Source organism: Ranitomeya imitator, chromosome 6 (assembly GCF_032444005.1).
Source record: "Ranitomeya imitator isolate aRanImi1 chromosome 6, aRanImi1.pri, whole genome shotgun sequence".
Classification (NCBI taxonomy): Eukaryota; Metazoa; Chordata; class Amphibia; order Anura; family Dendrobatidae; genus Ranitomeya; species Ranitomeya imitator.
In genome coordinates, this window is record NC_091287.1 from 446,914,259 (window position 1) to 446,942,131 (window position 27,873).

General features: G+C 45.6%; 1 protein-coding gene across 2 annotated transcripts in view; it reads left to right on the forward strand.

Annotated features, from left to right (window-relative positions):
• The first annotated feature begins 1,234 nt into the window (after positions 1–1,234).
• Positions 1,235–27,873, forward strand: part of DNAJC5B (DnaJ heat shock protein family (Hsp40) member C5 beta) — a 284,887-nt gene continuing 258,248 nt past the window's right edge. For both annotated transcript variants that reach the window (XM_069731420.1, XM_069731422.1), the window contains exon 1: positions 1,235–1,612. The gene's annotated coding sequence lies outside the window, so the exon portion shown is untranslated. The remainder of the gene's footprint in view (positions 1,613–27,873) is intronic.

Here is a 27,873-nt window from a genome sequence, read left to right on the forward strand (position 1 = left end):
CCGATGTGGATAAGCCGTTTATAATGGAGGTGGATGCCTCTTCCGTTGGTGCAGGAGCAGTCCTCTTCCAAAAGGATGCTCAAGGTCGGAAGCACCCGTGCTTCTTCTTCTCCAAGACCTTCACACCAGCGGAGAGGAATTATTCCATCGGGGACAGGGCTAGCGATGAAGTTGGCCTTTTCGGAGTGGAGACATCTCTTGGAGGGGGCTCGTTTTCCCTTTCAAGTCTTCACTGATCACAAAAATTTGCTATACTTGCAAACAGCCCAGTGGCTAAATTCTCGCCAGGCCAGATGGTCCTTGTTCTTCTCTTGGTTTCATTTCACCCTCCATTATCTTGCTGGGGAGAAGAACATTCATGCTGATGCCCTTTCTCGCTCTGTTGTATCATCTGAGGAGGAGGAAGGAGAGCCTCTGCTTATTGTCCCTTCTGAGAGCCTGAGAACCGTAGCTCCGGTGTCGCTAGAGTCTGTGCCTCCAGGCAAGACTTTTGTGCCCATAAATTTGCGACCGGAGGTTCTCTCTTGGGCTCATTCGTCCAGGATGGGTGGACACTTTGGGACGAAGAGGACATCTGAGCTGCTGGCGAGGACGTACTGGTGGCCGCATATGCTCAGAGATGTCAGAGATTATGTTCTGGCCTGTGTCTCCTGCGCCAAAAATAAGTCTCCTCGACAACGGCCAGCTGGCTTGCTCCATCCCTTGCCGGTGGTGGACAGGCCCTGGGAGATGGTCGGGATGGACTTTGCAGTAGGTTTCCCCAAGTCTCGTGGCTGTACCATCATTTGGGTTATTACCGATCATTTCTCGAAAATGGTTCATTTGGTGCCGCTTCCACAGCTACCTTCTGCATGGGCCTTGGCAGCGTTGTTCATAAAACACATCTTCCGCCTACACAGCATGCCGGACAAAATTGTCAGTGACCGGGGTCCCCAGTTTGCGTCTCGGTTCTGGAGAGAGCTGTGTCGTCTTCTCAGCATTGAGTTAAATCTCTCTTCCGCATATCATCCCGAGACGAATGGGTTGGTAGAGAGGGCCAATCAGACTCTGGTCACATACTTACGACATTTTGTTTCTGCCAGGTAGGATGACTGGGCATCCTTATTACTGTGGGCAGAGTTTGCCCTTAACAACGCTGTAGCCGACTCCACCGGTCAGACTCCTTTCCTCCTTAATTACGGCCAGCATCCGCGGGTTCCTGTGCCTATGCCCGTGTAAGGATTTGGACTGTACATCTGTTCCTGTCTGCTGTTGCCCTCAGTTCGGTTACTTTTGCCCTTACCTAAGATGGAGTCACTGGCCTCACGGGGGCCATCTTGCTTCCTGTCAGACTTTCCTTGTTCCTGTCTGTGGTGTATATAAGGGAGCTCTGTATATTACTCATTGCTTGAGTATCTTGTTCCTGGACTTGTGATCAAGCTGGAAGAACTGCTATCTTGCTGGTTTCTTCATTACCTTGGGATACCCCATCTGTCTCCGGATCTACATCTCTTCATCATAAGACTTGTTTCCCTGGATCTGCTCTGCACTCATCTCTGCTGCTGGACTGTTCCCTGCTAGGAGGCTGGCCTGGTCTCCAGGTCTCTGGATCTCACATACTTGGACTTCCACGGTCTGTACACGTGCTTACTGCTTATCCAGCTCTGTCTGCTACTAACTTGCTGTGTCATAGCTGTTTACCTGCATACCATCATAAATATTATTGAACTCTTAACCTGTTGTCTCTCGGCCTCTTTTCTGACCCATGATACTGATCTCCACTGCACTTAGCACTAAGTTTATAACAGCCCGTGTCCTCTGCTGACTCCAGGGTGGCAGAATCGGCAGTGGAGGCATGGGACATTTGGGACCGCACTCAGGATGCCATCCAGGCCTCCAAGGAGAGAATGAGGTCCTCCGCCGATGCACATCGGCACCCTGCCCCGACCTTTGCTCCTGGCGATTTGGTGTGGCTCTCCGCCCGTAACATCAGGCTGCGTGTAGAGTCCACTAAGTTTGCACCTCGCTACTTGGGTCCTTTCAAGGTCCTCGAACAGGTTAATCCTGTGGTCTACCGTCTAGCCCTTCCTCCACGCCTAGGTATCACCGACACCTTTCATGTGTCCCTCCTTAAGCCCGTATACATGTCCCAGTTTTCCGAGTCATCTGCCAGGACATCGGGTTCGTCTACGGACGATTTTGAGGTGAACGCTATTTTGGGGTGCAAGGTGGTACGTGGCAAAATTTTTTATTTGGTGGACTGGAAGAGTTACGGTCCTGGGAGCCTGTGGAGCACATTCGGGCTCCACAGCTCATTGCCACCTTCGAGCGTAGCAAGGCCCAAGGAGGGGGGGGGTCCTAGGAGGGGGGTAATGTTAGGGGTTGAGCTCCTGCCTCTGCAGAGAGGGAATCTTGGGCCATCTCCGCTGCGGTCTCCCATTCTTCTCCTGCCGCAGTGGAGTCTGCTCAGCGGAGACGTCTGTCCCAGCATCTTGCTCAGTCCCACTCTGTACAAAGAGTTACTGCTGCTTTTCCTGCTTCTGCCATTGAAGTCAGTGCTGGGCAGCGGCGAGCAGATGCTTCTGGGACTAAGTCCTGCTTTTCTCATTCTGAGCATGCCCTGAGTAAGATCTCTCAGTGAAGATCGAGGGTCACATGGTCAGATACTGCAGCTAAGTCCATTGGTCCTTTCAGGAAGGTCCTTTAGGTGCTAGGACTAAGTCCTGCTTTGCACACACTGAGCATGCCCAGGGCAAGATCTCTCAGTGGAGATTTAGGGTCACATGCTCAGGTATGGCAGTCTCTCATTGGTCCTTCTAGGAAGGTCTTTTACTTGCTGCAGCTATATAAGGCACGGCCATGCGCCAGTATGAAATGTGTTTTGGCTTATGCCAGTGGATACTATACTGTTGTGAATTCTGTGGCTGAATTCACTTCTGTGGTCACAAGTGGTATTGCAGTCTCTGGGCTTCCTCCCTCAGGTGTTTTGGTGAGCTCGTTGGCTGCCTTGCTATTTAGCTCCACCTGAGTCTGTCTTCCTTGCTCCTTGTCAATGTTCCAGTGTTGGATCTGAGCTACTGCATCTTTCCTTGGGCCTGCTGCTCTGCTAGATAAGTGCTTCTAGTTTGTTTTCTGTTTTTTCTGTCCAGCTTGCTATTAACTTTTGCTGGAAGCTCTGAGAAGCAAAGGGGTGCACCGCCGTGCTGTTAGTTCGGCACGGTGGGTCTTTTTGCCCCTTTGCGTGGTTTTCGTTTTAGGGTTTTTTGTAGACTGCATAGTTCTCTTTGCTATCCTCGCTCTGTCTAGAATATCGGGCCTCACTTTGCTGAATCTATTTCATTCCTACGTTTGTCTTTTCATCTTGCTAACAGTCATTATATGTGGGGGGCTGCCTATTCCTTTGGGGTATTTCTCTGAGGTAAGTCAGGCTTGTATTTCTATCTGCAGGCTAGTCAGCTCCTCAGGCAGTGTCGAGTTGCATAGGTAGTTATAGGCGCAATCCACTGCTGCTTATAGTTGTGTAAGGATAGATCAGGTACTGCAGTCTACAGAGATTCCACGTCTCAGAGCTCGTCCTATTGTTTTTGGTTATTGCCAGATCTCTGTATGTGCGCTGATTACTGCACGCTGTGTTGCCTGATTGCCAGCCATAACAGTACAAGGAGCCTCTCCAATGATTTCCAATAGAGGGAAAAAAAAATTCCTGACATCATTTTTTTTTTCTTAGCTCTGTCTTCAGTCTTTTTTTTCCCCTAGACATTAGAGTGCTTCAGGACACAGCTGTGGACATGGATATTCAGGCTCTGTGCTCCTCAATGGATAATCTCGTTGTAAATGTACAAAAGATTCAAGATACTATTGATCAGAAATCGATGCTAGAACCAAGAATTCCGATTCCTGATTTGTTTTTGGGTGACAGAACTAAGTTCCTGAGCTTCAGAAATAATTGTAAGCTATTTTTGGCCTTGAAACCTCATTCTTCTGGTAATCCTATTCAACAGGTTTTGATTATTATTTCTTTTTTGCGCGGCGACCCACAGGACTGGGCGTTTTCTCTTGCACCAGGAGATTCTGCATTGAGTAATGTTGATGCATTTTTCCAGGCGCTGGGATTGCTTTACGATGAGCCTAATTCAGTGGATCAAGCTGAGAAAAATCTGCTGGCTTTATGCCAGGGTCAGGATGATGTAGAAGTATATTGTCAGAAATTTAGGAAATGGTCAGTACTCACTCTGTGGAATGAATCTGCACTAGCGGCTTTGTTCAGAAAGGGTCTCTCTGAAGCTCTTAAGGATGTAATGGTGGGATTTCCTATGCCTGCTGGTTTGAATGAGTCTATGTCCTTGGCCATTCGGATCGGTCGTCGCTTGCGCGAGCGTAAATCTGTGCACCATCTGGCGGTATTGTCTGAGAGTAAGCCTGAGCCTATGCAGTGCGACAGGACTATGACTAAAGTAGAACGGCACGAACACAGACGTCTGAACAGACTGTGTTTCTATTGTGGTGATTCTACTCATGCTATTTCTAATTGTCCTAAACGCACTAGGCGGTTCGATAGCTCTGCCGTTATTGGTACTGTACAGTCCAAATTCCTTTTGTCCATTACCTTAATGTGCTCTTTGTCATCATATTCTGTCATGGCGTTTGTGGATTCAGGCGCTGCCCTGAATCTGATGGATTTGGATTATGCTAAACGTTGTGGATTTTTCTTGGAGCCTTTGCGGTGTCCTATTCCGTTGAGAGGAATTGATGCTACACCTTTGGCCAAGAATAAGCCTCAGTACTGGGCCCAGCTGACCATGTGCATGGCTCCTGCACATCAGGAAGTTATTCGCTTTCTGGTACTGCATAATTTGCATGATGTGGTCGTGTTGGGGTTGCCATAGCTACAAACCCATAATCCAGTATTGGATTGGAACTCTATGTCGGTAACCAGCTGGGGTTGTCAGGGAGTACATGGTGATGTTCCATTTTTGTCTATTTCGTCATCCATTCCTTCTGACATCCCAGAGTTCTTGTCGGACTTTCAGGATGTATTTGAAGAGTCCAAGTCTGATGCCCTACCTCCGCATAGGAATTGTGATTGTGCTATCGATTTGATTCCTGGTAGTAAATTCCCTAAGGGTCGTTTATTTAATTTGTCCGTACCTGAACACACCGCTATGCGCAGTTATGTGAAGGAGTCCCTGGAGAAGGGACATATTCGCCCATCGTCGTCACCATTGGGAGCAGGGTTCTTTTTTGTAGCCAAGAAGGATGGTTCGCTAAGACCGTGTATTGATTACCGCCTTCTTAATAAGATCACTGTTAAGTTTCAGTATCCCTTGCCATTGATTTCTGACTTGTTTGCTCGGATTAAGGGGGCTAGTTGGTTTACTAAGATTGATCTTCGTGGTGCGTATAATCTGGTGAGAATCAGGCAGGGAGATGAATGGAAAACGGCATTTAATACGCCCGAGGGTCATTTTGAGTATCTGGTGATGCCGTTCGGACTTGCCAATGCTCCATCTGTTTTTCAGTCTTTTATGCATGACATTTTCCGTGAGTATCTGGATAAATTCTTGATTGTTTACTTGGATGACATTTTGATCTTCTCAGATGATTGGGAGTCTCATGTGAAGCAGGTCAGAATGGTTTTCCAGGTACTGCGTGCTAATTCCTTGTTCGTGAAGGGATCAAAGTGTCTCTTCGGTGTGCAGAAAGTTTCATTTTTGGGGTTCATCTTTTCCCCTTCTACTATCGAGATGGATCCGGTTAAGGTTCAGGCCATCCAGGATTGGACTCAGCCGACATCTCTGAAAAGTCTGCAGAAATTCCTGGGCTTTGCTAATTTTTATCGTCGCTTCATCTGTAATTTTTCTAGCATTGCCAGACCATTGACCGATTTGACCAAGAAGGGTGCTGATTTGGTTAATTGGTCTTCTGCTGCCGTGGAAGCTTTTCAGGAGTTGAAGCGTCGTCTTTGCTGTGCCCCTGTGTTGTGTCAACCTGATGTTTCTCTTCCGTTCCAGGTCGAGGTTGATGCTTCTGAGATTGGAGCAGGGGCTGTTTTGTCACAGAGAGGTTCTGGTTGCTCAGTGATGAAACCATGCGCTTTCTTTTCCAGGAAGTTTTCGCCTGCTGAGCGAAATTATGATGTGGGCAACCGAGAGTTGCTGGCCATGAAGTGGGCATTCGAGGAGTGGAGTCATTGGCTTGAAGGAGCTAAGCATCGCGTGGTGGTATTGACTGATCATAAGAACTTGACTTATCTTGAGTCTGCCAAGCGCTTGAATCCTAGACAGGCCCGTTGGTAGTTATTTTTTGCTCGTTTTGATTTTGTGATTTCATACCTTCCGGGCTCTAAAAATGTGAAGGCGGATGCTCTGTCTAGGAGTTTTGTGCCCGATTCTCCGGGGTTATCTGAGCCGGCGAGTATCCTCAAGGAAGGAGTCATTGTGTCTGCCATCTCCCCTGATTTGCGGAGAGTGTTGCAGAAATTTCAGGCTAATAAACCTGATCGTTGTCCGGCCGAGAAACTGTTCGTCCCTGATAGGTGGACTAGTAAAGTTATCTCTGAACTTCATTGTTCGGTGCTGGCCGGTCATCCAGGAATCTTTGGTACCAGGGAGTTGGTTGCTAGATCCTTCTGGTGGCCATCTCTGTCACGGGATGTGCGTGCTTTTGTGCAGTCCTGTGGAATTTGTGCTAGGGCTAAGCCCTGCTGTTCACGTGCCAGTGGGTTGCTTTTGCCCTTGCCGGTCCCGAAGAGGCCTTGGACACATATTTCGATGGATTTCATTTCTGACCTTCCCGTTTCTCAAAAAATGTCGGTCATTTGGGTGGTCTGTGATCGCTTTTCTAAAATGGTCCATCTGGTGCCCTTGGTTAAATTGCCTTCCTCCTCTGATTTGGTGCCTTTGTTCTTTCAGCATGTGGTTCGTTTACATGGCATTCCTGAGAATATTGTTTCTGACAGAGGTTCCCAGTTTGTCTCGAGGTTCTGGCGAGCCTTTTGTGGTAGGATGGGCATTGACCTATCTTTTTCCTCAGCCTTCCATCCTCAGACTAATGGCCAGACCGAACGAACCAATCAGACCTTGGAAACATATCTGAGATGTTTTGTTTCCGCTGACCAGGATGATTGGGTGTCATTTTTGCCGTTGGCTGAGTTCGCCCTTAATAATCGGGCCAGCTCGGCTACCTTGGTCTCTCCAGTTTTCTGCAATTCTGGGTTCCATCCTCGTTTCTCTTCAGGACAGGTTGAGTCTTCGGACTGTCCTGGTGTGGATTCTGTGGTGGACAGGTTGCAGCAGATCTGGACTCAGGTAGTGGACAATTTGACCTTGTCCCAGGAGAAGGCTCAGCTTTTCGCTAATCGCAGACGCCGTGTGGGACCCCGACTTCGTGTTGGGGATCTGGTTTGGTTATCTTCTCGTCATATTCCTATGAAGGTTTCCTCTCCTAAATTTAAACCTCGTTTTATTGGTCCGTATAGGATTTCTGAGATTCTCAATCCGGTGTCTTTTCGTCTGACCCTCCCAGACTCCTTTTCCATACATAATGTATTCCATAGGTCGTTGTTGAGGAGATACGTGGCACCTATGGTTCCATCTGTGGAGCCTCCTGCCCCTGTTTTGGTGGAGGGGGAATTGGAGTATATTGTGGAGAAGATTTTGGATTCTCGTGTCTCTAGACGGAAACTCCAGTATCTGGTTAAATGGAAGGGTTATGCTCAGGAAGATAATTCCTGGGTTTTTGCCTCTGATGTCCATGCCCCAGATCTTGTTCGTGCCTTTCATGTGGCTCATCCTGGTCGGCCTGGGGGTTCTGGTGAGGGTTCGGTGACCCCTCCTCAAGGGGGGGGTACTGTTGTGAATTCTGTGGCTGAATTCACTTCTGTGGTCACAAGTGGTATTGCAGTCTCTGGGCTTCCTCCCTCAGGTGTTTTGGTGAGCTCGTTGGCTGCCTTGCTATTTAGCTCCACCTGAGTCTGTCTTCCTTGCTCCTTGTCAATGTTCCAGTGTTGGATCTGAGGTACTGCATCTTACCTTGGGCCTGCTGCTCTGCTAGATAAGTGCTTCTAGTTTGTTTTCTGTTTTTTCTGTCCAGCTTGCTATTAACTTTTGCTGGAAGCTCTGAGAAGCAAAGGGGTGCACCGCCGTGCTGTTAGTTCGGCACGGTGGGTCTTTTTGCCCCTTTGCGTGGTTTTCGTTTTAGGGTTTTTTGTAGACTGCATAGTTCTCTTTGCTATCCTCGCTCTGTCTAGAATATCGGGCCTCACTTTGCTGAATCTATTTCATTCCTACGTTTGTCTTTTCATCTTGCTAACAGTCATTATATGTGGGGGGCTGCCTATTCCTTTGGGGTATTTCTCTGAGGTAAGTCAGGCTTGTATTTCTATCTGCAGGCTAGTCAGCTCCTCAGGCAGTGTCGAGTTGCATAGGTAGTTATAGGCGCAATCCACTGCTGCTTATAGTTGTGTGAGGATAGATCAGGTACTGCAGTCTACAGAGATTCCACGTCTCAGAGCTCGTCCTATTGTTTTTGGTTATTGCCAGATCTCTGTATGTGCGCTGATTACTGCACGCTGTGTTGCCTGATTGCCAGCCATAACACTATACCACTCCGTTCTTATGTGGTGTGAAGCTGTAGCATTGGGACTGTACACTCAGACAGGCAGCTAGCGTCAGTGGGGGCAATTAGCCGTTGGCTTAGGATCTGGTTCCTTCATGTGTGCGGTTAGCACAGAAGAGTTCCAGAGCAAGCACAACCCTAGTTAGGGTATTAGTTTTGTGTACAGCGCGACTCTGTGAGGCAACAGAGTTCGCTACCAGTTCACACGGGGTGAAGCTTAACCCACGTGCGAGTTCAGAGTCCATCCGCCATTACTTAGCAGCAGATATCTCTGCACGGTGGACCTCGGGCTGCGAACTCACCTTGTAGCTACCTACCTATTACTCGGTGCGTTCCGCTAGCCCTAACAATGAATAATAATAGTGTAAAACGGAAGATGACAAGCAAAAAATGAAAAATAATAAATAAAAAAATAAAGCATAAAAATAGAATCTGGGAAATTAAATATTGAAAAAATAGAAAAAAAGAAAACAGAAAAATAAAAATAATAAATGATACAAAATAATAAAAATAAAATAAAAAATGAAAACATAATAAACAATAAAAAATAAAAAAGAATAATAAAAGTAAAAACGAAAAGAAAAGATGAGCCCAAGAATAATATAGGCTATAACCGATGCTATGCGTTACACGGACTCACACAGGGAGCGTCCAAGTCAGCGTGTCTGAAAAGGTGAAAAAGAAGGAGAAAAATTATTAGACAATCATATGGATTCATAGGTGCCAATCCATCTCCCTGTTGAGGCCCCTGGGTTCCAGGGTATCGAATGTATAGATCCAGTAAGCCTCCCTTTGTTTTAGAAGCCTAATGTGGTCCCCACCCCTCCTGGGGCGGACCACCTGTTCTATAACCTGAAAGCGTAACTGTGCCACCGAATGTCTGAGTCTGGTGAAATGGTCAGGTAGTGGGAGCCAATTTTTGCCGCATCTGATCGTGGTCTTATGGCTCACTATACGGTCTCGAACATGTTGTGTGGTCTCCCCAACATATAGGAGACCACACGGACATTTAACCACGTAAACTATAAAATCTGAATCACACGTAAAGTAGCCACGGATTGGGTAATTTTTACCAGTTCTAAGGTGAGTGAGTGAGTGAGCCTTTGTGACGTTAGCGCAGGCAGCACAACCTAGACAGGGAAATGTGCCAACACGTTTATTACCCAGGAATCTCTGGGTAGTGGTTTACGTCTGCCCGTACCACTGAATCCCTTACGTTGGTGGACCTCCTGGTGCAAATTAGTGTAGGTACACTAAAGGACTCAATTGTGGGATATGCTTTGGAGAGGAGTGACCAATGTCTTTTGATAATTGAATATACCTTGGGCATACAGGGATGATATGTATGAACAAATGGTATCTTATCAATCTGTCGGGATGACGGGGCAGGAGAAGGTGGGGTTATGGCTCGCATTTTTTCTCTTTCCAATAGTCTAGTGGGATATTGCCTTTCTCTAAACTTTTTGAGCATCCCATCCAATCTGGTATTACGTGTGTCAGGATTCGTGACTATCCGTGATACCCTGGTGAGTTGTGACCGTGGTAGACTGTCCCTAGTGGCTTTAGGATGGCAGCTAGAATAATGCAACAGACTGTTACAGTCTGTCAGTTTATTGTATAGGTCAAGTGTGAGTTGTCCCATATCATCCTTGAGTACCAATGTGTCTAAAAAGGGTATCTCCTTCATACTATGCTGAATGGTGAATTGAAGTTCAGGTATGGTCGAGTTGAGATATTCATGGAAAGTCCTGAGTGAATCCAGAGTCCCTGTCCAGATACAGAATATGTCATCAATGTAACGTTGATATAGTAAGGCATGTTGTTGAAACAAGGCATTATTAAAGACATGTTGTATCTCAAATTCGTTCATGAACGCGTTTGCGTACGCTGGCGCCACGTGCGATCCCATGGCGGTCCCGCATTTCTGGATATAGAAAGTGTCCTCATCGAGAAATATGTTCTCATATAGAACGAGTCGAAGCAATTCCATATAAAACTGGATTGATCCATCAGGTAGATTAGATGTGGATAAAAGGGACTTGGTGGCCTCCATACCCCTGTCGTGTGAGATGGATGTATAAAGACTGTTGACGTCAAATGTGACCAGCCAGCTAGTAGTGGGTATGTGTCCCAGATCTTTAATGATCTGTATGAAATGCCCTGTGTCCAGTAGGAAGGATCTCGTCATTTTAATGAGTGGTGTTATTAATTTCTCAAGAAAGATGGAGAGCGTGATAAGATAGAGTCGGTCGTTGCTACGATCGGCCTGCAGGTGGATTTATAAGTGATTCATGTATTCTCTGGGTAGAGGGTTGACACCAAGTGGAGGATTCGTTCCATCTGTAAACTCTATTATTTGCGTAATCCTCGTTGTCTCTATGAAATTTCTGTCTCTTCCGATCTTGTAGAATTTTCTCGTGCTCGGCAAAGATTTTATCAGTCTTTATTTTAAGAGTAGTCCATTCAGTAGATGAAAGAGTAGTGCTAAGTTGTGTTTCAATGGCTTCAACTTTCAATTTAGTCTCAGCTATGCTTTTCTGCAAATATTCCACCGTGAGTACAATGATATCAAGGGAGCATTTATTCCGAATTTTTTTTATACTTATCACAAAATTCCTCGTTATCAGCAAGCAAAGTAGGGCACAAATTACTTCTGAGACCCCACGGGATTTTATTCTGGCGGTGATATTTCGCCAGTGTAGTGCAATGAAAGTCATGTGAAATTAGACGTCTTTTCTCTTTTTCATAATCTCTTGTCCTCAACTCCTGTGCTGGAGTTTTAAGGAAATCACTGGACCCAGTAACCTGTGAGAGTATACTGGAACTAGTAGCCGTATAGTAGGCAAAAGTGTCGGATGACATAGGGGAAAGCAGGTGCAAAGACCAAGATAATAGCAATGATTTGTAGAGAATTGGTCTGCACTCAGCTGTAAAATTGTATGGGGTGCTGGTGTAATGGACCAGATTCCTAACTATAATAATTTAGAAAATACACCGCTCTCACGGGTGGGATATTATGCAAGGCCTAAACGGTCGTTGCTCCCTTGGTGTTCTGGCTACCAGGATTCTGCGCCTCAGAAGGAGGCAGCCTGTGTAGGGCTGGTCCCCTTCCGATATCCACTCCTTTGCTACGACTTCTTTTCGCACTCGCTGCAATACAGATCTGCCTTCAATGTCTCTTTCTAAGAGCTGCAGCTCTGGGGGCATGCACAGCTCTGTATCCTTCTCCCTCGATCTCTGGCAGGATCACACCCCTCCCAGGGACCAATTATCTGAGCGAAGCTCAGCCAGCAACTCACTTACTTTCCCTACAGGTCAACAGTTTTACCTAAGTGTGGGGAGGTACCTAATAAATAGGAGCAAGAGCTCCCCCTGGTGGCCTGGAGTGTGAAATGTGTTGCATGTTTGTGATACCTGTATGCAGTTGTCCTTCTTTCCCTCCAAACGTAAGACCACTCTCCTCTAGAGGAAAACGACATCACTGCAACGACCAGGACCCTGGGGCGCTGCAAATGCATTTCAACCTCATCTCCAGCTTGATTTGCATTTGGCTTCTACACTAGATTTCACATGACTGGGACATCAGATCTCTACAAATAGGCTATCATTTTTGTCAAAGGACAAATACCTGTACAGCAACACAACTATCCATATGTAAAAATAAACATTTTTTTTTTTTTAGGCAGGCCACTCTTTGACCCAAGTACAGCCATCTGACACCACCAGTGATTTCACCTTCCCAGCAAATGTACTCATTTGTGTTGTCACCACTAGCTTTGAGCCCTAGACGTAATATGGCAGACATTTTCACTAAAATTGCTAATTATGACATCATAACCCATATCATTTCATCACTACTGTGATTTCGCTAGATCTGTGACATCATCTTCACATACATTTGTTCACTACAGCAGCACACCCTCTTAGACGTTTTCCTCTTCCCCTCTACAGCAGCACATACTTACCACCACCATCTACTATAGCAGTAAATGGGCTTTTCTGTTTCCTTTCTGTAGCTCTAATGTTCGGTCCTGTTACAAATTATATATATTCATTTTAGTTTTCTTTACCACACATAAATACGCTTCTTAGCCTGCAGAGCAGGGTTTCCAGTGATAGGGACCTAATATATTGGCAGGATCTCCAGCACCAATAATTATATCATCTGATAATGTGTACGTGTGTAATGGTGAAGCTACATTATATGTCAATCTTATGGCACATAAAATATTTAATATTTTGTATTTAAAGTAAGACAAACCCTATATCTTCAGTGCTTTCCACTTTTTCAGATACAGCAGTGCCCTCTTGTGGTAATACGTAAAAAACGGGATATTTGTTATTGTAAAATCCTTTTTTTTATGATTTTAGTGGGATATACAGAAGGTCAAGACATAGGCTGCTGCCATGAGGGGGTGGATACTTAGTCAAAAGTGTTAGCTCCTCATGCACAGGCTGTAATGCTGTACATATTGAGCTACTCAGTCTGTACACAAACAGTAGTACAAAACCTAGGACAACATTGCTGTTGGACTTAAACCAAGAGGAGAATATCTAAGAATCAGTAAAAAAAAATCAATCTGAATGTTAGCTGTTCTCACCCAAGGAGCACAAAGAAAAAATGATTTTGCAGCCGAGTAGCAAAAAATCCTCTTTTCATGCTCATGTCATTGGGGGATGAAGAAGACTGTAGGGTCACCTAAAGCAGCCATCTATGAGAAAAAAAATACACATCAGAAATGCTCATCCACTGATGCCTACAGAACTTTGCAAGGATGCTAAATTGTGCACACTTCATTACATAGTAACGTGTGGAGAAAAGAATAGACACAGCCAAGCAGATCCATAAAACAGGGTCCCATAGCCAAGCAAAAAGCCCCCCACAAGAGAGAAGAAAGATAATTACCTTTTTACATTATATATTTGAAATAACCATTCTGACTCCTTAAACCATAGTTGCCTTTGATGCCATGCAGAAAGATGTTAAGAATGTCAGATCATAGGAATGAGGCTGTTTGAGATAGATGTGATGCACTTTAATCTCATGTCAATGCTTGAAGGCATTGCCAAGGTTAAGAAGGTCCACCTTGCAGAAAGGAGTAAATCTAAGGATTGTCCTGTCTCGATAAAGCACCAGAAAGGGAGAAAGAAAGGAAGAGGAAAAAAAAGATCCGGGAGAGAGATGGCTGCAAGAACCAGTGATTCAGGCCATGATGCCCAAAGGAGAGCTGTATGGAAATTCCTTGGAAAAAAAGTCTGAACATGAGACAGAAGGGCCAAACACAAACAACTTTTCAAGGAAACTAAGGCAAAACATGAGATTGAATTCCTGCTGGATAAAGGAGAAAGCATTAAGACATTTTAAAAAACAAAGAGAAGAAAGGCATTGTGGAGCGCCCATGGGATACTCGGTACCGGGTCGGCACAGTTCTTAAAGGGGAAGTTATGGTGGCAGTGACCCGGTCTGTGGCCCTGGGCATCCAATTAAAGGGGATAAAGTGTAGGGGCAAATAAAGTCTAACGTAGTAATGTTCGTGACGCCACCTGTGGCACTCGACCAGGGATGGCCGACGCTGCTTAAAGGTATCCGCTGGGGCCAATTGTTATGCAGTTTAGATGGTTTCACTCCCCACAGGTGGAGCGGAGGCCCCAGGGCTACCAGGACAGTCTATGAGGGGTTGTGGATGTTGGGGTGCAGGAAATAATTGGAGAACACAGGATTTGCAGTCTCTTTACCTTTTACTGGTGAAATTGCAGTCTAGGGCACAGGTTACAGGTGATCTTTGAAATCCGGGCAGCCTGGAAGCGGTTCGTAATCCCCCTAGCCAGGTGGGGTTGGAAGCCGTCCTTTCTCAGCTGAATTCTACATTCTTGATGCCTTAGCTTTTCTCAAGTTCCTCTCTCAATCTGTCCCTCAGGTGGAACGCTACCCGCATGGCAGGCAGCTCGCGCCTTTTTACAGGTGTCCCTCTCTCGTGTTGACTCCGAGCTCTAATCTGCTGCTGTGCCTTCGGGTGTCAGTTGTGGCCAGGAGACCTGCAATCTCCTGCCCTCCTGTTTCTGCTGTGGGGCATACAGTTCCCACACAACCTCGGACCCCGGTGTCCGGTTTCTTGCGCTTAATCCTGGGAGTGAGCTCAATTGCAGCTCCACTCCTAGTTTCTCTCTCCTTACGTGCCTCCTCTCCCTTCACTGTCTCACACAGACTAACTCCACCTCCAGACCAGAACTTTTAGGGAAGCTACCCTGAAACTGGGTCTAGAGCTCTCCCTTCTGTCATGGAGTCAGGAAAGAGTTGTATGCTAGTGTTACCTACTAAGGGAACTCCTTCTCGCTTCCAGGCATGGCATCACCCTCCCTGGAAGGCAGACATTACCACTGTGATAACCAGATTCCTGGGGTGACACAGCTGCTACATACACCAGTGGACATAAGACTGATAGGTCTGTGGTAAAGATTTGCTGGTCTTCAACATGATTGTGATGACTCAGAATTTTGGTTTTGTAAGAGTGCGGTGGAAGGACCAATACCCCCTGAAGATGTTACAAGTACTGTGATATACTAAATTAATTGTGTTCTTTATATGTTGATGTTTAATGAAACTGTTTTAAATTTAATTAAGGGGGTTGCTACCTTTCAATGTTCTGCCCCTGGTGCAGTTTGGTAAAACAATACAAACAACGATATACTCATCTTCCCAAGGTCCATTGGCGAGTCTCCGCTACTGCTTCTGGCGTCTGACATTGGCTGCGGTGCTGTCATCATGTTAACATTGCGGCATTCAATCAGTGAACTCAGCAGCTCTTTCATTGTAGACGGGAAGGCCCCTTCAGAGATGTTAAGCTCACTGATTGGCTGCTGCTCTGTCAATGAACTGTCATGCCACAACCAATGTTAGACACTTGGAGCAACTGCAGAGGTTCACCGGATCCTGGCAAGATGAGTACAGCATGATTGATTGTGCTTTAAAAACAGAGCCATGACATTAGCTCTAACCTAAACTTTTTTTTTAAATATCCATTATGGATCCTATTACTGCTCTGACAAGGCAACTGCAGCAGAACAAACTGGAGTTGGCAGATCTATGCACAGTCATTTTGCAGCACCCTAAAACATCAGGTTTGTAGACCATGGTTCACAGGCTGCCGTTAATGGAGCCCAAGATCACTTTGCTTGACTGGTTCTCTGGGGAGTGTGACAAGTTTGTTGTTTTCAGGGAGGCCTGTAAACTATACTTCAGGTTACGTCCTTGTTTCCCTGGAACTGAGGAGCAACGGGTTGGGATAATAATCTTGCTCCCCAAGCATGGACACTGTCTCTCCCGTCTGACTCCCAGTTGCACCAGACAGTGGAGGAATATTTGCTGGTGCTGGGTCAATATACCTGACCGCGTCTCTGGCTGAGTGCACGCTACATCAACTTCAGAAGGGAAACTTAGTCTGAGTCATCTGAGGAACTCATGCAGTTGGGTGGGGTAAACTCGTTCTGGAATGCAGTCTTTTGTTCAAAGCAAAGGGGAATATGTTTTTACTGTGGTAGAAAGGGCCATTTTGTGAGCACGTGTCCTTCCATATCTCACTGTACACAGTCGCCGGAAAACTAAGGAGCCTGGGTTGTGGGGAGGTTAGCAACCCGGGTGTACATATCTCCTTCATGGGTAGGACCCAATTTTTTCTACCTGCTGAAATCCATCTGGGTAAAAATAAGGTGGTTATTTCTGCCTTTCTGGACAGTGGGGTGGTTTTTAACTTGATCAACTCTTGGTTCGTCCAGGTCCAGGGTCTCAAACCACATACACTGTCCTGACCTATAGCCATAATCACCATTGACTCTGCACCCTTGAGACAGGGGTATTTTACTCAAGCCATCCAGGGGTTACATCTACAGGTAGGGGCCAAGCACTCAGAAGTTATTGACTGCTATGTGCTTGAGGGTCTTCCCTCTTCTGTGGTTCTTGGCCTTTCTTGGCTCACTCTGCACAACCCTGTAGTAGATTGGCAGACAGGAGGTGGTAAAGTGGAGAGAATATTGTCAAGGACACTGCTCGGGCACTCAGCTTGCAAGAGTGGATACCCAGTCTGTGCCTAAACACCTGTCTGACTTTGGGGATATGTTCTCTGAGCAGGGATGCCAAGAATTTCCTCTCTATCGTCATTAAGACTGCACCGTTAATCATGTCCCTGAGGCCAAGCTGCCAAAGAGCAGACTATATAATATCTCTGGTCTAGAGAGGCAGGCCTTGAAGGACTATATCACGGAACGTTTGGCAAAGGGTCATATCAGTCCATCCTCATACCCCATTGCTGCAGTATTTTCCTCTGTAAGGAAGAAACACGGGGGTTATGCCCCTGCCTAGATTTCTGTGAACTCAATCAGATCATAGTAACATAGTAACATAGTAACATAGTTATTAAGGTTGAAGGAAGACTTTAAGTCCATCTAGTTCAACCCATAGCCTAACCTAACATGCCCTAACATGTTGATCCATGGTCCGGGATCTGTATTCGCTTCCTCTGATCCCGGAGCTCTTTAATCAGATTGTTGGGGCAAAATGATTTTCTAAACTGGATCTCAGGGGACAACCTGAAGTCACTCAGCATTTTATTGTAGAAGTTGATGAGTCTGAAGAGGGGGTGGGGGCTGTATTGTTGCAGTGTGCATCTACTGGTAAATGACATCCATGTGCAAACTTTTTTTTAAAAACTGTCATCTGCGGAGAGAAATTATGATATTGGTAACAGGGAACTCTTGAAAATCAATTGGGCTTTTGAAGAGTGGTGTCATTTTCAGGAGGGGGCATGTTATGATCTGGTGGTTTAGGAGCAACATGGGACGAGCTCTGAAGGAAGTGGTAACTGTACTGACCGCAGTCACTAAGCTCAACACAACACTAGAAGTAGCCGTGGGATGCTCCTGACACTCCCTAGGCACCTCGTCACAGCCTAAGATCTAACTACCCCTAAAGATAGAAACAGGAAAACTATCTTGCCTCAGAGAAAATCCCCAAAGGATAGATAGCCCCCCACAAGTAATGACTGTGAGTGGAGAGGGAAAAGACATACACAGAATGAAACCAGGATGAGCACAGGAGGCCAGTCTAGCTAGATAGATAGGACAGGATGGAATACTGTGTGGTCAGTATAAAACACTACAAAATATCCACACAGAGTTTACAAAAATCTCCACACCTGACTAAAGGTGTGGAGGGTAAATCTGCTTCCCAGAGCTTCCAGCTTAACTGAATTAATTCATACTGACAAGCTGGACAAACATAGAAAGCACAGAACGGATAAGTCCACAACCTGTGGACAGAAAAGAGCAAGCAAGGACTTAGCTTTGCTGAACTGGTCAGGATAACAGGGAAATCCAAAGAGATGTGAATCCAACCAGGAACCATTGACAAGTGGCACAAGCTGAAGGAAAGAGCCAGGCTAAATAGCCGAGCAGAATAGACAATCAATGGAAGCAGCTGCTGACTGCTAAATCCAAGGAGCAGCCATACCACTTAAAACCACCGGAGGGAGCCCAAGAACAGAACTCACAAAAGTGCCACTTACAACCACCGGAGGGAGCCCAAGAGCGGAATTCACAACAGTACTCCCCCCTTGAGGAGGGGTCACCGAACCCTCACCAGAGCCCCCAGGCCGATCAGGATGAGCCAAGTGAAAAGCACAAACCAAATCGGTGGCATGGACATCGGAGGCAAACACCCAAGAATTATCCTCCTGGCCATAACCCTTCCACTTGACAAGATACTGAAGCCTCCGCCTCGAAAAACGAGAATCCAAAATTTTTGAAGGCTCTTCACAGATGTGGGTTGAATCCAGTCATGAATAGCTTGGACCTTAACAGGATCCATTTCCATAGACGAGGGAGAAAAAATATAACCCAAAAAAGAGACCTTCTGAACTCCGAATAGGCACTTAGACCCCTTCACAAATAAAGCATTATTATCACGAAGGATCTGGAACACCATCCTGACCTGCTTCACATGAGATTCCCAATCATCGGAAAAAATCAAAATATCATCCAAATATTCAACCATGAATTTATCAAGATAATTGTGGAAAATATCATGCATGAAGGATTGGAACACAGATGGAGCATTAGAGAGCCCGAATGGCATCACAAGGTATTCAAAATGGCCTTCGGGCGTATTAAATGCAGTTTTCCATTCGTCACCCTGTTTAATACGAACAAGATTATATGCCCCTCGGAGGTCAATCTTAGTAAACCAACTAGCCCCTTTTATCTGAGCAAACAAATCAGAAAGCAAAGGCAAGGGGTATTGGAATTTGACCGTGATCTTATTAAGAAGACGATAATCTATACAGGGTCTCAAGGAGCCATCCTTCTTAGCAACAAAAAAGAAACCTGCTCCCAATGGTGACGAAGACGGCCGAATATGCCCCTTCTCCAAAGATTCCTTAACATAGCTCCGCATGGCGGCATGCTCTGGCACAGACAGATTGAAAAGTCGGCCCTTAGGGAACTTACAACCAGGAATCAAGTTAATAGCACAATCACAGTCCCTATGTGGAGGAAGGGAACTGGACTTGGGCTCATCAAATACATCCTGGAAATCCGACAAAAACTCAGGGACCTCCGAAGAGGGGGAAGAGGAAATTGACATCAAAGGAACGTCACTATGTACCCCTTGACAACCCCAACTAGTCACAGACATAGTTTTCCAATCCAGCACCGGATTATGTTCCTGTAACCATGGAACACCCAGTACAACAACATCATGCAGGTTATGCAACACCAGAAAACGGCAATCTTCCTGATGTGCAGGAGCCATGTACATGGTCATCTGCGTCCAGTACTGAGGTTTATCCTTGGCCAATGGTGTAGCATCAATGCCCCTCAAAGGAATAGGGCTCTGCAAAGGCTGCAAAGAAAAACCACAGCGACTGGCGAATTCTAAGTCCATTAAGTTCAGGGCAGCGCCTGAATCCACAAATGCCATGACAGAAAAGGACGACAATGAGCAAATCAGGGTCACAGATAAAAGAAATTTAGGCTGTACAGTACTAATGGTAACAGACCTAGCGACCCTCCTAGTACGTTTAGGGCAATCAGAAATAACATGAGTAGAATCACCACAGTAAAAACACAGCCTATTCTGACGTCTGAATTCCTGCCGTTCTGTTCTAGTCAAAATCCTATCACATTGCATAGGTACAGGACTCTGCTCAGAGGACACTGCCATATGGTGCATAGCTTTGCGCTCGCGCAGACGCCGATCAATCTGAATGGCTACAGACATAGATTTGCTCAAACCAGTAGGCGTAGGGAAGCCCACCATAACATCTTTAAGGGCTTCAGAAAGACCTTTTCTGAAAATAGCAGCCAGAGCATTCTCATTCCATTTAGTGAGCACAGAACATTTCCTAAATTTCTGGCAGTATAATTCTGCCGCTTCCTGACCTTGACACAGGGCCAACAGGGTTCTTTCTGCATGATCCACAGAATTAGGTTCGTCATACAAAAATCCGAGCGCTTGAAAAAATGCGTCTACATTCAGCAACGCCGGATCCCCTGATTCAAGGGAGAATGCCCAGTCCTGAGGGTCAACACGCAGCAAGGATATGATGATTTTAACTTGCTGAATGGGATCACCAGAAGAACGGGGTTTCAAAGCAAAAAACAATTTGAAGTTATTTTTAAAGTTCAAAAACTTGGATCTGTCCCCAAAAAACAAATCAGGAGTAGGAATTCTAGGCTCCAAAGCCGGAGTCTGGACAACATAATCTTGGATACTCTGTACTCTTGCAGCAAGTTGATCCACACGAGAAAACAAACCCTGAACATCCATGCCAGAGCATAAATCCTGAACCACCCAGAGGCAAAGAGGAAAAAAAAGACAAAACAAAGCACAGAAAAAAAATGGCTCAGAATTTTTTCCTTCTTTTGAGATGCATTTAATTCATTTTTGGCCACTTGTACTGTTATGATCTGGTGGTTTAGGAGCAACATGGGACGAGCTCTGAAGGAAGTGGTAACTGTACTGACCACAGTCCCTAAGCTCAACACAACACTAGAAGTAGCCGTGGGATGCTCCTGACACTCCCTAGGCACCTCATCACAGCCTAAGATCTAACTACCCCTAAAGATAGAAACAGGAAAACTATCTTGCCTCAGAGAAAATCCCCAAAGGATAGATAGCCCCCCACAAGTAATGACTGTGAGTGGAGAGGGAAAAGACATACACAGAATGAAACCAGGATGAGCACAGGAGGCCAGTCTAGCTAGATAGATAGGACAGGATGGAATACTGTGCGGTCAGTATAAAACACTACAAAATATCCACACAGAGTTTACAAAAATCTCCACACCTGACTAAAGGTGTGGAGGGTAAATCTGCTTCCCAGAGCTTCCAGCTTAACTGAATTAATTCATACTGACAAGCTGGACAAACATAGAAAGCACAGAACGGATAAGTCCACAACCTGTGGACAGAAAAGAGCAAGCAAGGACTTAGCTTTGCTGAACTGGTCAGGATAACAGGGAAATCCAAAGAGATGTGAATCCAACCAGGAACCATTGACAAGTGGCACAAGCTGAAGGAAAGAGCCAGGCTAAATAGCCGAGCAGAATAGACAATCAGTGGAAGCAGCTGCTGACTGCTAAATCCAAGGAGCAGCCATACCACTTAAAACCACCGGAGGGAGCCCAAGAGCAGAACTCACAAAAGTGCCACTTACAACCACCGGAGGGAGCCCAAGAGTGGAATTCACAACAGGGGCAGTTCAATCAGTTATGATAATCACGGTTCATAAGAATCTTGTATATCTACAGTCTGTGAAATGTCTAATGCGTCGACAGGCAAGATGGGTATTGTTCTTCACCAGGTATAACTTTTTTGTTACATATAGGCCCAGGAACAAGAACATTTAGGCAGATTCCTTATCTTGTTGTTTTCCTGGTGGTAAAGATAATTGTGAACCGGTTCCTATACTACAAAAGAGGTGTTTATTGAGTCTATATGCTCCGATCTTGAAAAAGAGGTTGTTAACGCTCAGGAGGACACCCCTGCTGTCTGTCTGTTAGGTAAACTGTTTTTGCCTGTGAATCTTCATCTGAGAATTCTTAATGAACATCATGATTCTGTCTTGGCTAGACATCCCGGGGATAAAGCCACCACAGATCTTCTTACTTGGCATAAATAGTGGTCAAGGGTACATAAGAATGTCTGGGAGTATATAATAGACTAGACCTATAGAGACTATATAATATCTCTGGTCTAGAGAGGCAGGCCTTGAAGGACTGTGAAGGAACAAATTATGAAAGATTCTCCATTTTGTGCTTTGACTCCATTTTGTTTTTGGTTAAAGATAAATTCTGTTATTTACTTAGGTAGAAGGTTACAGCTGCTATGAAATAACTGTCCTGTTTCTCACAAAGATAATATTTTGTTATTCAGCTAGTCTATGGTTCATAATTGGTATAAAGACCTTGAGTATTCTAACTCAAGTAAGCCAGATAAGAGACTCGTGGGGGTATCGCTATACAAGACTGAGGCATCTGTTAATATGTTTTTCTATGCCAAAAAGACATGACCATATCTGTAGTTCCCATTTTTCCTGTATCCTCATGGGTTAAGTTTTTCCTGTATTCTTATAGGTTAAGAACTGTGAACGTGTTCTTATGCTGATTGGTTGAAGTATAATTTCTATGACTATGAAAAGTCAGACAATAAAACGGGGGCCCAGAGATCTGCTCGATCCCCCACACAGAGGCACGAGTCTCCGTCTGGTCATTTTCAGTTGCCGGCAACGCCCTGTAAATTAATCTGGAAATCACTGAGTCAACCGTGAAGGATCACTTTAGATCCTCCCTCAACAGCTTGGCGCCCAACGTGGGGCCCCAGCCAGGAACGCCTCTGCCCCCCGGAGGACAACAAGACAAAGGACCCTCAGAGCGGACACAGGCACTGGAAAATTGGGACTGATCATCCCCCACAACAACCATGGTAAGTTGGCAGTTATACTGTCCAGACTGACCGTTTGGTGTGGTTTTCCTGTGTTTGTTGCTGCAAAGAGGATCTGAGGTTTGTCCCCGATGGTGGGTGATTTTTGGGTGGAATCATATAGAGGTGTATTTCCGTTGGGAGCCCAGTGCTCGAACCGTACCTCATAAGGGACGGACACCCCGGATTGACCAGTGATGTAATTCTCTTTATAGTCAAAATATCCTGAATTCCTGATCATTGTTAGAATCAGGCGCGGTGAGGTGATCGAAGATTGGGTAGGATACGTAACTCAGGAATATATAGAAGTATACAGTATATATATCCAGAGGTATTCGGAGGGATGTCTAAGACACCCTCCTCCTTTCACTGAGTACCGCGTTTTTGGGTTGTCCCAGTGGGGGACAGGTAAACCTAGTGGAATAGACTATATACGGCCGCTCTGGTACTATGCACAACAAAGTAAGGATATTTAGCTCTAAAGGAGAATCATGTTTCCATGGAAGTAAGCGAAGACCTTGAATTTGTGTGTTGAATCTGATATTGTTAGCCCAAAGATGGGGAAAATATTCTCAATCATTGGTTTTTCTAAGGTCGTCTGGTTTTTCATATGAATTGTGTAATGAAGGTTTTGTAGAAATTAATTAAGTCTGAGAACTGCTGTATTCTGTTTCTGTGTGAAATTTGGGATGGGAGGGGTTAAACATCTGCGCTATTGCTTTCTTTTGTGTTGAGGAATGCTGTGATGTTCTTATCTGTGTTTCTGGTATGGAGGGGGCGAGTCGCTGCGTCCTCTCGGAATTTTCTATCCTTGTGTTGTGTAGTATGTGCAATAGTACAATGTTGTATTGAATTAGAAAAAAATATCGTAAGTTCAAGTTGGAATTTGAAAGTGAAAGAATTGTGCCCATTTTAGAAGAAAACATGTAAGAGATTGTTTGGTTATCAGTGTAAGTGATTGAAAGATTGGTAAAAGATTCACCTGCTTCAAGTTGAGTGGTTGATATATAGCAAATTAAGGATTAACAGAGAAAGTGAATTCGGATCTGTTTTTGTTACGTTGAAAAAAAAAAAAAAAAAAGGAAAGTTGTCTATTACTATGACAAAAAAAAACAAAAAACTGGATGTTTGTGGTGCAGGAAGGAACTGAGAAAGTGACTGAGATTAATGTGTTGGGAAAGCAAACAATAAGAAATTTGGTACAGGGGGGCTCCCTGTTAGGTAATATGGTCCCTCCCCAGGAAATTAAGTCTCTTCTCCCGACTGTAAGCTCTGTGCCCCTTAACCCCAAGGCACCAATATATCCTAGACTGCCGAGAAGTTCTATGGGCGTCTTATGGTAGTGTATAAAGATCTGGGGTTTTCACTGTATAATAAAGCCCATTCACACGTTTTTGTGGAAGCTTTGATGTCCGAGTTTTAAATCTGAATTGAAAGAGGCAATAATGTCAGTCAGACCTGACATCGAGAATTCCACTCCGGACGATGCATTAAAAGTAGTACAAAGTTTCCAGAAGAACTTAACCCATTCTGTATCAGCAGCTGCAGCGATCTTTACTCGCTCTCTAGTCCCCCTCCCCCCGCCACAGCTGCAAGGACACAGCTCGCAGCTCGGTTCCTTATCAGTGGCCCAGGCAGAAGATTTCAGCTCCAGCCCCCCCCTCCCTTACACAAATCCAGTCTTACGCTCCAATATCTATTTTAACCCTGTGTCTGGAAATCTCCCTCGCCATGTTAATTCTCAGACAAAGACAATATGATGGATGTATAAGTGCACCTGAGCAGACCTAGAGAGTTGGTGAGCCAAGATGATGGTCAAATGGTATTTATGTTATATAACCCCTATGCAGATGAGTATAATGAGATGTGTATCTTACATGCCCTTCCCACGGTTATGATGGCCCTGATAGGCCCAGATTCACCCCAATAATACCTGTAAAACCAGTAAAAGTGTTTCTCAAACCTGGTGCCCCCTTTTCCCAAAGTCCATCAGTACCCTTTGAAACATGATCAGGAGCGGGGCCTCAAGGGCCAAATACAAACGTTATTCGATAATGGTGCCCTGGTACCTTGTGTTTCTCCATGTAACACGCCCTTGTTTCCCGTTAAGAAAAATACCCCACCCGGCCAACCCCCTGTGTACCGGCTGGTACAAGACCTACGGGCAGTTAATGCAGCTACTGTTCTAGAAACTCCAGTAGTGCCTAATCCATATACTCTTGTCCCAGATATCTCAGGATGCTGCTTGGTTCAGAGTTATCGACCTCGCCAATGCCTTCTTCAGCATTCCATTACACCCAGATTGCCAGTTTGTTTGCATTCACTTATCAGGGACGACAATTAATGTGGACAGTTATGCCACAAGGGGCCCAAAACAGTCCCAATCAGTTTGCAAAAAATATGGGCGAGTGTCTTTAACCCTGTCAGTTAGAATATCCCTATGTCACGCTGCTTCAGTATGTGGGTAATTTTTTTTGTTGTGTGCACAGACAGAGCAGGAAGCCATTGTTGCCACTGTTAGTTTTCACAAGTATCTGGCAGATCTGAACTGTTGGGTTTCGGCCTAGAAACTTCGGTTCTGCCTTGGTCAAGTGATATTTTTGGGTCACTGTCTCCTTCAGGGTGCCAGACACCTCACAGAAGAAAGAAAAATAGCCGTCAGCTACAAAGGATGAGACTGAGCTCCAGCGTTTCCTTGGACTATGTACTTATTGTTGTCAGTGGATACCGGACGCATCCCGCATAATGCTACCTCTCTACAAGGCCCTGAAAGACTGTTCAAGATATGCTGATGATTTTGGCAGATTCCACACCGGATAAGCTGTTACCACGGAAGATACTGTATTGCTCGGAGCTGCACTCCCTCCCTCCCTGTCAGGACAAGAAGCAGAACTTCAGGATCTGTCTACTGCATGTACTTTGGCCAAAGACAGGCGGGCTAATATATACACGGACTCACAGTATGCATTTGGTATTGCTCATGATTTCGGAGCTCTATGGACCAATCGATGATTTGTTACTACCGCTGGGACTTAGTGAAGAATGTTGAAGCTGTTAAAACCCTCATGGACTCAATCAAATTACCTACCCAGGTGGCCATTATCAAAGTTAAGGAGCACGGTACTATGGAACAGTCCACAGACTGTTGGTAACGCCTGTGCGGATATGCAAGCAAAAGCTGCTGCTCTCCTACCCGTTGAACTGACCATACCAGCTATGGTGACCACACGCTCTCAGCGTAAACAGTTACAAGAAACACTGACTCTACAGGAACCTGATAATCTATGCCAGACTGAGGTTTTCTGCCGGACCCCGCGAGACCGCTTAATGACGATGCAGAGAATGTCTCCAAAGGAAGAAGTGAAGCAGTGGAAAGCTGATGGAGCACGTATGGACAATGGTCGCTGGAAAAGGACCAACTTGTGTGTCTCCCTAAGCGGATGTACCCTGCTATTGCCACGTGGGCGCATGGGCCCACACATCGAGGTATCTGTCAGACCTGCAATCCCGGTCAACTTCAACGTGTAACCCCGAAGCACCTTGCTAAGCCCGACTATCCTTTCCAAAGGCTCCAGGTGGACCTCATCACGTTGCCTAAGTCTGAAGGTATGAATATTGTCTGGTGGTTGTCGATATGTTCTCCAATTGGCCAGAAGCATTCCCCGTTACCAACGTGACTGCAAAGACCACAGCAAAGAAACTGATGATAGAAGTTATATGCAGATATGGTGTTCCAGAAGTTGTTGAAAGTGACCAAGACCCGGACTTTCCTTCTCATATGTATCAGGAGGTTCTGACAATGCTTGGATCCACTGTAGCCCTCCATACTCCGTACCATCCACAATCTAGTGGGAAAGTTAAGAGGCTGAATGGCACACTGAAGGGACAATTGACCAAAATGATGCAGGAGACTACGGCTCCATGGCCAGGGCTCTTATATATTCGTACTACCCCTATTGCAAAACATGGCCTGTCCTCATGTGAGATATTGTTTGGTGCTAGGCCCCCAGTTGCAAATTTCAGTCTCAGTAGTTATCAGAAACTGACCGTGCTGTTCAATATGTTATTCAGCTTAGTAAAAATGTTGCTAACACCCATGTTTTAGTTTTTTCTTCCTTTCCAGATTCAGCAGAAACCGACACTAGAGTTGAGCGACCTTGACCTTTTTAGAGTCGAGCCGGGTTTTGCGAAACCCGACTATGTCCAAAGTCGGGTCGAGTGAAATCGGCCGATTATGACGTAAAGTCGGGATCGACCGAAACACGAAACCCAATGCAAGTCAATGGGGCAGCATAGTCGGCAGTGAGTGGGGGCCAGGAAAACACCTAGAGTGGCCATTTTAATGTCAAAACCATCCATTCTTCTTAATGAAGCTTGTCAAGCGTAATTTACCTTATAATAATTGGAAGGCATTTGAAATTGGGGGTCATTTGGCTAAAGTTGTGGGGGGTAGGGCTGGTTCAAGTAATTAGTGGGCCCAGGAAATCTGGACCACGTCACGGCAGTGGAGCAGGGAGAGGTAAGTATTTCAACTTTGCAAGTGCTGTGAACCTGAGCAAGCAGGGGGGGCCCACTCGTTGGCATTGGCACTGGCACAGGGCCCCTCAAAGTACAGCGGTGTGTTTGCACGGCGGGGGCGCCTCCCACCGGCAGCAACACTTTTGCGTACTATGAGAGGCCCTGTGCCAGTGACGTCGCCAACTAGTATTCCTCCCCCCACCTGATGAAGGAACCTGCACTTTCATCTGCACCTTCCTCTTTGTCCCCGTGTAAGGTGGTATGGTATGCGGGAAGAGCAACCTGACTTTCAGCAGGGTCACAATGTTGTTGTGTAGCGTGCACGGGGAATGTTGCGTTATGGGTCAATGTACCAGCAGACTCATCTATCACTGGCTGGGCAATGGGCACGATGAAGTGGAAACACAGATATAGGCCCAAAGAAGAAAGTGGGCTAAATGCAGTTCAAAATTGGTAACACAGGAATAACCAGGGGGCATTGCAGTGGAGGACAACTGGAATGAGAGGCTGACACAGAGAGTAGGGCCAAATCAGTAAGTAGTCGAAATGCAGTTCAAAATTGGCAACCGTAGTAAACAGGCGGCACAGCTTTGTTCAGTGGAGGAGAACAGCAAGGAGTGGCAGACACCGATAGTAGGCCCCAAACCAACTAGTACGCCAAATGCAGTTGTTCCATTTAACCACAATTTAATGAGAGCCTGAAGATAGAAGCTCAGGAAAGGCAACCTGGGGAACACCTTGGAGTGTAACACACCATCTCTCTCCACCCCATACCCATTTTGTATGGC